Raw genomic sequence first — 6,395 nt, forward strand, 5'->3', positions numbered from 1 at the left:
ACGGATTTTTGAGCTTAGATACTGTTCTTTACCTCCATATATTTAATTTAAGACGTTTAACTATGGGGTAATTCATTTTGGTGATTCTACGAGTCAAACCTTGAATCAAGGTATTATCAAGAGCTCTCTTTTCCCTTCCTTAATTTTGATTATTGATCTCTATTTTCCTGATTTAGTTATTTTTTTTTCTTGCTGGCCAAATTCATTCCCGGGATTATTACTTTTTGTTTGATATTTATCATACATTTGTTAATTTTTATGACAGATTTAGAACTTTATCTATTTATTTATAATTCAGTTAATTACAAGCCTTATTCTAGGTGGACTCAAACTTACCTGGAATAAAGAAGGGGCAATAAACACGGTTAAAAATTGTATATTTCGTGTTTTCAAAGACAGCTAAGAAAACAATATCCAGATTTGTAATATGTAAGTGTTTTCGGATTCGATATCAAAATTTGCTGAATAATGTTATATTATGTTAAATATATGTCTGTGAAATGGAAATAAGGGACACCGTCAAAATCGGATGGCAAACTAACAATTCACTTCATGTCTTTTGTACATGTAATATCTTTAGTAAAAGTAGCTTTAATGAAACAAAATTATAATGTTCAAATTTAGTAATGTTATGTAATATGTTTTGTTTTGAACATATTTCATTGAAAATTTAAAGAAATTGTGTAATTGCAGTTGTAAAATTGTAATTTAATATATAATGGCTTCGTTAAAAGGGAACAAAATCAGAAAACGGGAAGAGCTAATTGAAAAAATGAAAAATACATGATTTCGAATCACGAAGCAATAATGTTTATTTTTTAATCAACAAATGTCAGAAATTAAATGAGCATTGCATTTGTATATACAGGAAAGAGAATATTTCAGTGGTGGATACTTTGAATCGGACGATGAGCAAGCAATCTGCGAAGAAACAATTTTAAAATATCCTTAGCTCGCAAAACAGTTAACGTCAGGGAAAGTGGTGTTCTCTTCAACGTTGCGGTAAGGTCAAGAATTTGAAAACACCAACAAACTATCTTAAGGTATGTCACCCGTGAAGTTAGTTATATCTAGGCTTTTTGGGAAGTATATTTTATAATTATTTTACCACCCGCTTCCAAGTCACTAGTTATAAATAGTTTTGTACTTATAAAGATGTTTATTGAATTTTTCTGTAAATAAACTAATTTGGTAAAACAAGAGAGATAAAAGAGAGATAACTCGAAAATTTGGAACTGCGCATTTTTCACTCTTGAATAAGATAGAAAAAGGGGAAAATTAAATCTTAACTCTGTGTGAAACAAAAATTTCATTTTTATGCAATTATTTTTTCTTAAATTGACATTAAGATATATCGACTTATTATTAATTGTATTATATTAATTAATAATTAGGCAATAATATATTTACTTGTATCAAGCATTTTTTCTTTTACTTAAGTGCTGATCGATCGGATGTACCGTATATTTTAAATATTGAAAGAAAAGTTTGGACCAGTGATGTTAATTTAGATAAATTAGTCAAAATACGCAATTTTCAGGGGGAAAAAGACTTTCTCAATTTATTTTAAAATTCTGCATTCAGAGTAGGATCAAGCTCACTTACTTACTGCAAAAGCTTTGTGACGTCATTTGATTTGTAACCATGGATAAAACGAAAATTAGTTTATCGTCGGTCTATTGCTATGCCAATCATTAAAAAATTAATAAAATCTTTTGTACATAGTATGTTTGTGCATGAAAAATATCCATGACAACTTCTTAGATATAAGTGGATTAAGAAATCAAAACTTTGAAAAAAATTAAACCGCGTGTCTCCAAATATCATTTTGAATATGAAGAGCTAGGAGTCACAATAAAGTAATGAAAATAATTATAATAATAAGGGATGAAGATATTTGAATAGTCTGTAGAAAAACGACGAATTAAATTCCAATAAACCCTTTCATTGTTTTAATTATTTTTAGATTTATTTTTAGATATTTAATTAAGTGTTCATGGGATTTTGGGTGCAAATTGAAGTGGAGAGTTGCAATTACAAAAAGGTCACAATGATTAAAATGGATTTCTGTAGAAGAAACATGTATAGAGAATTTCAAAAGTCACTTAAATTCAATGATTATATATTTTTTTAAAAAAGTAATCGTTCTAAGATATGTTTTTAAAATCAACATAGGACCAAGGAAAAGGGTCGCACAATTTTGCGCCAAATCACACGAGTAAAATATCTGATACAGAGAACTTTTAACATGTGCACAATTTTCGTATCTAGTTGGAAGGAAAGAGAAAACTTTTTTCGAAAAGTCGAAGATAAAGATTATACAGAGTTCGGCATAATAATGAGCATGCAGGAACAAAACGAATCCTAATTAAGAGTGAATTGTTACACTCTCAAAAATGAAGAATTAAAAAAAATACGTGGAGAGCTGATATTTAAGTCTGCACATTTCATATATTTTCATGAAATAGGAAAATGAATTTTAAGCAAAAGATGGCAGTCGACGAGAAAAAAAGCTGCAGGCCTTGTCTCTTTTGTGAACCAATCGAAAATGCCCTTAGCCGTTATTCAAGAATAGTTGGGAAAGACGCAAAGGTTACATATGAATACATATAATTCATTGGGGAAAAAAGAGGTTTTTAATCCCTGCTAAAGATATAATAAATATTAGGAGAGGATTAACTTCATAGAAATGATACTGATTTTTATTTAAGAATTCGTAATGTGTGTTTATGATTTTTAGAAATCTGAACTAAATATGTGATAAATAAAAATAGATAATGACTTTTAAAAAAAATAATTATACTGTATGAATCATATGATTATATTTTCGTTTTAATTTATATAAAGATAATGCAAAGTTAATGTTATATTGATTTATTCCCCCTTGTTATTGACCGGTTGTTTGATACAATAGTAAGTGACTGAAAAAATTACTTTTATTCTATTATGTGTTGTTAAAATCATTTTTTTTTAAATATACAAATTACAGTACTGATCATTAGATACCAACCTAAATATTGTTGTTAAAGTTGACGTATGTGATTCAAATGAAACACTATTCTAATTTCATTTTGACGTTTGTTATTTTTTTATAATTATAATACCTAAAGATAATATTATATTTTAAAAGAATGTACGTAATCTATATTTAATGAATAATTTTGTAAAACTCGGATATAACAAACTCGGATATAGCTTATTTACAGCTGTGTCGATTTTTTAATTCATGTCCTGTCAAAGTCCCTATATAAGCCGTATATAACTAATACGACTACAATATCAATTAACGGGTATAACGAAGTAATTGTAACCCCCCTCCTGCTGATGATATTTTATCACGTTTTTCATGAGTATAGTGAATACCTTTCTTTACAAATTTCATTGAATATAAATGTACACAAAATTTTAGAATGAATGCCTTAGATAATAATTTAGATGATAAAATGTACAAGGACTTAATACAATAACAAGGCACTTATTCAGGAGATTTTAGTTTTTTCATTATTCTTAAACTAAGTGACTGTTTTATATCAATTTCTTAATAAGATTTCTTACAAATTCGCTATTAACGAATAATGAATTACTGTTTTAACTAAAGTCTTTCTTTGAGCCCTCAAATTCGCATTAAACTAGTTTTGCTGTATCTTTTTTTTTCATCAAGTCCATATAAAGATATTTAATTGTGTTATAGAGAGAAATTCTAGTCAATATTCTGTCTCAGTATTGATTAAATCATCATAAGTATAATATACCAATAACTATAATTAATGACTTAAATATTTGAAAACCTACGTCGCTTTGTTGGGGAGAAAAAGAACATTTTTTTTTCAAGAGACCTTGAGCTGGAAATCTTAATGTCATTAATCAGGAAAGGGATACATGTTGGTGTTACATTTGTTTGAAACGGAACATTAAGACACCTTTATCTCCATTAAATGAGAGGGTTTTTTTAATTTGTAAAGAAGGAACACTATGAAGAAAAATACATATTTTGGAAAATTTTAAGGTTGACGTTACTCGTGTGAAATTTCCATATATGAATTTCTTAAGACTAGAAAAAATATTTACCTTCAATTCGATTTAAAGATAATAATATGCAAGTATTTATTTAATAATGTATTTATTTGTATGTACTATGCTGAAAAAGTGATCAGGGTTTGACACATACTGTAGGAGTCAAAAGCAAGTGTGTGAGGGTACGTGTGTATGTGTGTGTGACGTAATCAGCAGCACATTAGACCTTGTTTGCAATCAGAAAAAGAGATGAATACTGACTGTGGATAAAAAAGATAGGAAGCATAATAATTATGAAAAGTTAAGACTTAGCGTAATTGACTGTTTTCAATAGAAAGATAATATTTTCAGATAAAGGTCTAACCAAGAAAAGAGATAAATTGAAGCGTTCATGAACAACAATCTGGAGACACTGACATCAAATATGGATTCTATATGGAATGACTTGACAAATAACTCTTCAACCATTCATCCTAAATGGTACAACAATACAAATCAGACTTTCTCCAAAGCACCTAATGGGAATAACAAATATGAACAATTCATAGACGAGATATTCTTTATCATCGCTTCTACCTTCTCTATTGTAGGAGCTATAGGAGACCTTGCAATTATTTTTCTCCTCATCTTTCAGAAAAAGCTTAAAAAAGCAACCTATACCGGGATATTTTGCTCCACCGTTGCCGATTTCTTCGCCCTCATTCTGAGATATTTCAGCATATTTCAAAACAAATTTCCCCGGGTTGCGTCATTTCAGTATTTTTATGGGCTTACGGCATTTACAACTTTATCATCTAATTACCACGTTCTGACTATCGCAATTATCCGTTACATCTACATCAGTAAGCCTTTTTATAGCCTCTCATTCACCTACACTAAGGTGGTGTGCATGTCACTTGGGGTTTGGATATGTTCCTTCATAGTGGCGGTCTTGTACAGCGTGCATCTTTATTTGTTTTATGTAAATCTTTTGTCCCGGTCCTTTAGTGCTATTGTTGAACTTTCCATTTTGATTTTTTCGGGTTTTGGATCTCTAATACCTATTGCAATGCTTCATATCGTAAATATTATAAACATTCGAAAAGGTATCTCAAAATGTGTCGTATCTTTTCAGAAAAAGATGTCTGCTATGTTGGCAGCCATTATTATCATTTCGATTATAGCTAATTTCCCAGGTGTCATAATTAATATCCTTTATTTTAATAATTTTCCAATCACCAGAAGAATTGTAACTTCTGCCTCCATTCTCATTTTGATAAGTTATAGTTCAAATCCTTTTGTATATTTCCTGTTTTCAAAGACAGCTAAAAAATGTAAATGTTTACGAAATTGAAGTTTTGTACAAATCATTTTTTTGCATCTTCTTCATGAAAAAGACCTCCTAAAATCTGTAAATATTTTTTTCTTGAACAAATGTAGACAATTATTGATTTATAATAAACATTCTTTCATAACAATTTTTCTTTCATGTATATGATTCCCTTTTCTTTTTAGTATACTAGGTAATGAATGAATACTTGTTTTTCATGCATATAAACGTATGTGTACTTTTGGTTTTACGATTCTCATATTAGCATATTTGACGCCTGTAGAGAAGAGCGGTACTTAGGGATTTACCCGGCGTTTGTTAGTCTGTCTGCCCGTTCGTCTGTTTGTCTGTCTGTCACACCCTACATCTTGAGAACTGTAAGAAGTATGAATATGAGTTTTTGCACATAAACTGCTTTACTATGGGTTTTGAAAATTGCCATGCATGGTTCTTGACGTTATCCAATGACCTTGACCTTTGGCGTACTTTACAAACTGTTCTTAGTGTCTTTTTGATATATAAGAGATAAGTAAACGCTTTTAGCATATGCACTATTTATCATAAGACATCGTGAAAGATATAAGCATCAATTTAAATCCTCTTCACCTTGACTTTGACTTAGTAAAAGATACCCCAGACAATATAGTTTAACTTATGAATTTTGAATTTTAAGAGTTTGTCAATGAATTATGCAATTGGGAATCTTTCATTTGCCAGCGAGAAATATCCGTCAGATTTGCGAGCTGCTTTTACTCGCAAATAATTCTCTACTCGAATCAATCATCTTTTATGTACAATATTATATTGTTCTCGAAAATAAGTACCCAGTAATGAATTCCAATCTTAGAATCACGAATAAATGATTTGATAATTAGTCACTGGTTAACGGTACTTTTCTGGTAGATGTCAAGCATTTGTCCTAAACCAAATCTTAATGGAGAAAAGCTTATTCTTTTAGAAAGTAATGCACTTGTAATACATTTCCCTAACACCAACTTTTGAGTAGAATCGATTGTTTGATGCTTAGAGCATTTTATGAGTAAAGAAATAATTTTAAAACCGGGAATCATCA

This window comes from Saccostrea cucullata, unplaced genomic scaffold, assembly GCF_032062105.1.
Source record: "Saccostrea cucullata isolate Sc308-1 unplaced genomic scaffold, CSIRO_AGI_Scuc_v1 ctg4695, whole genome shotgun sequence".
Classification (NCBI taxonomy): domain Eukaryota; kingdom Metazoa; phylum Mollusca; class Bivalvia; order Ostreida; family Ostreidae; genus Saccostrea; species Saccostrea cuccullata.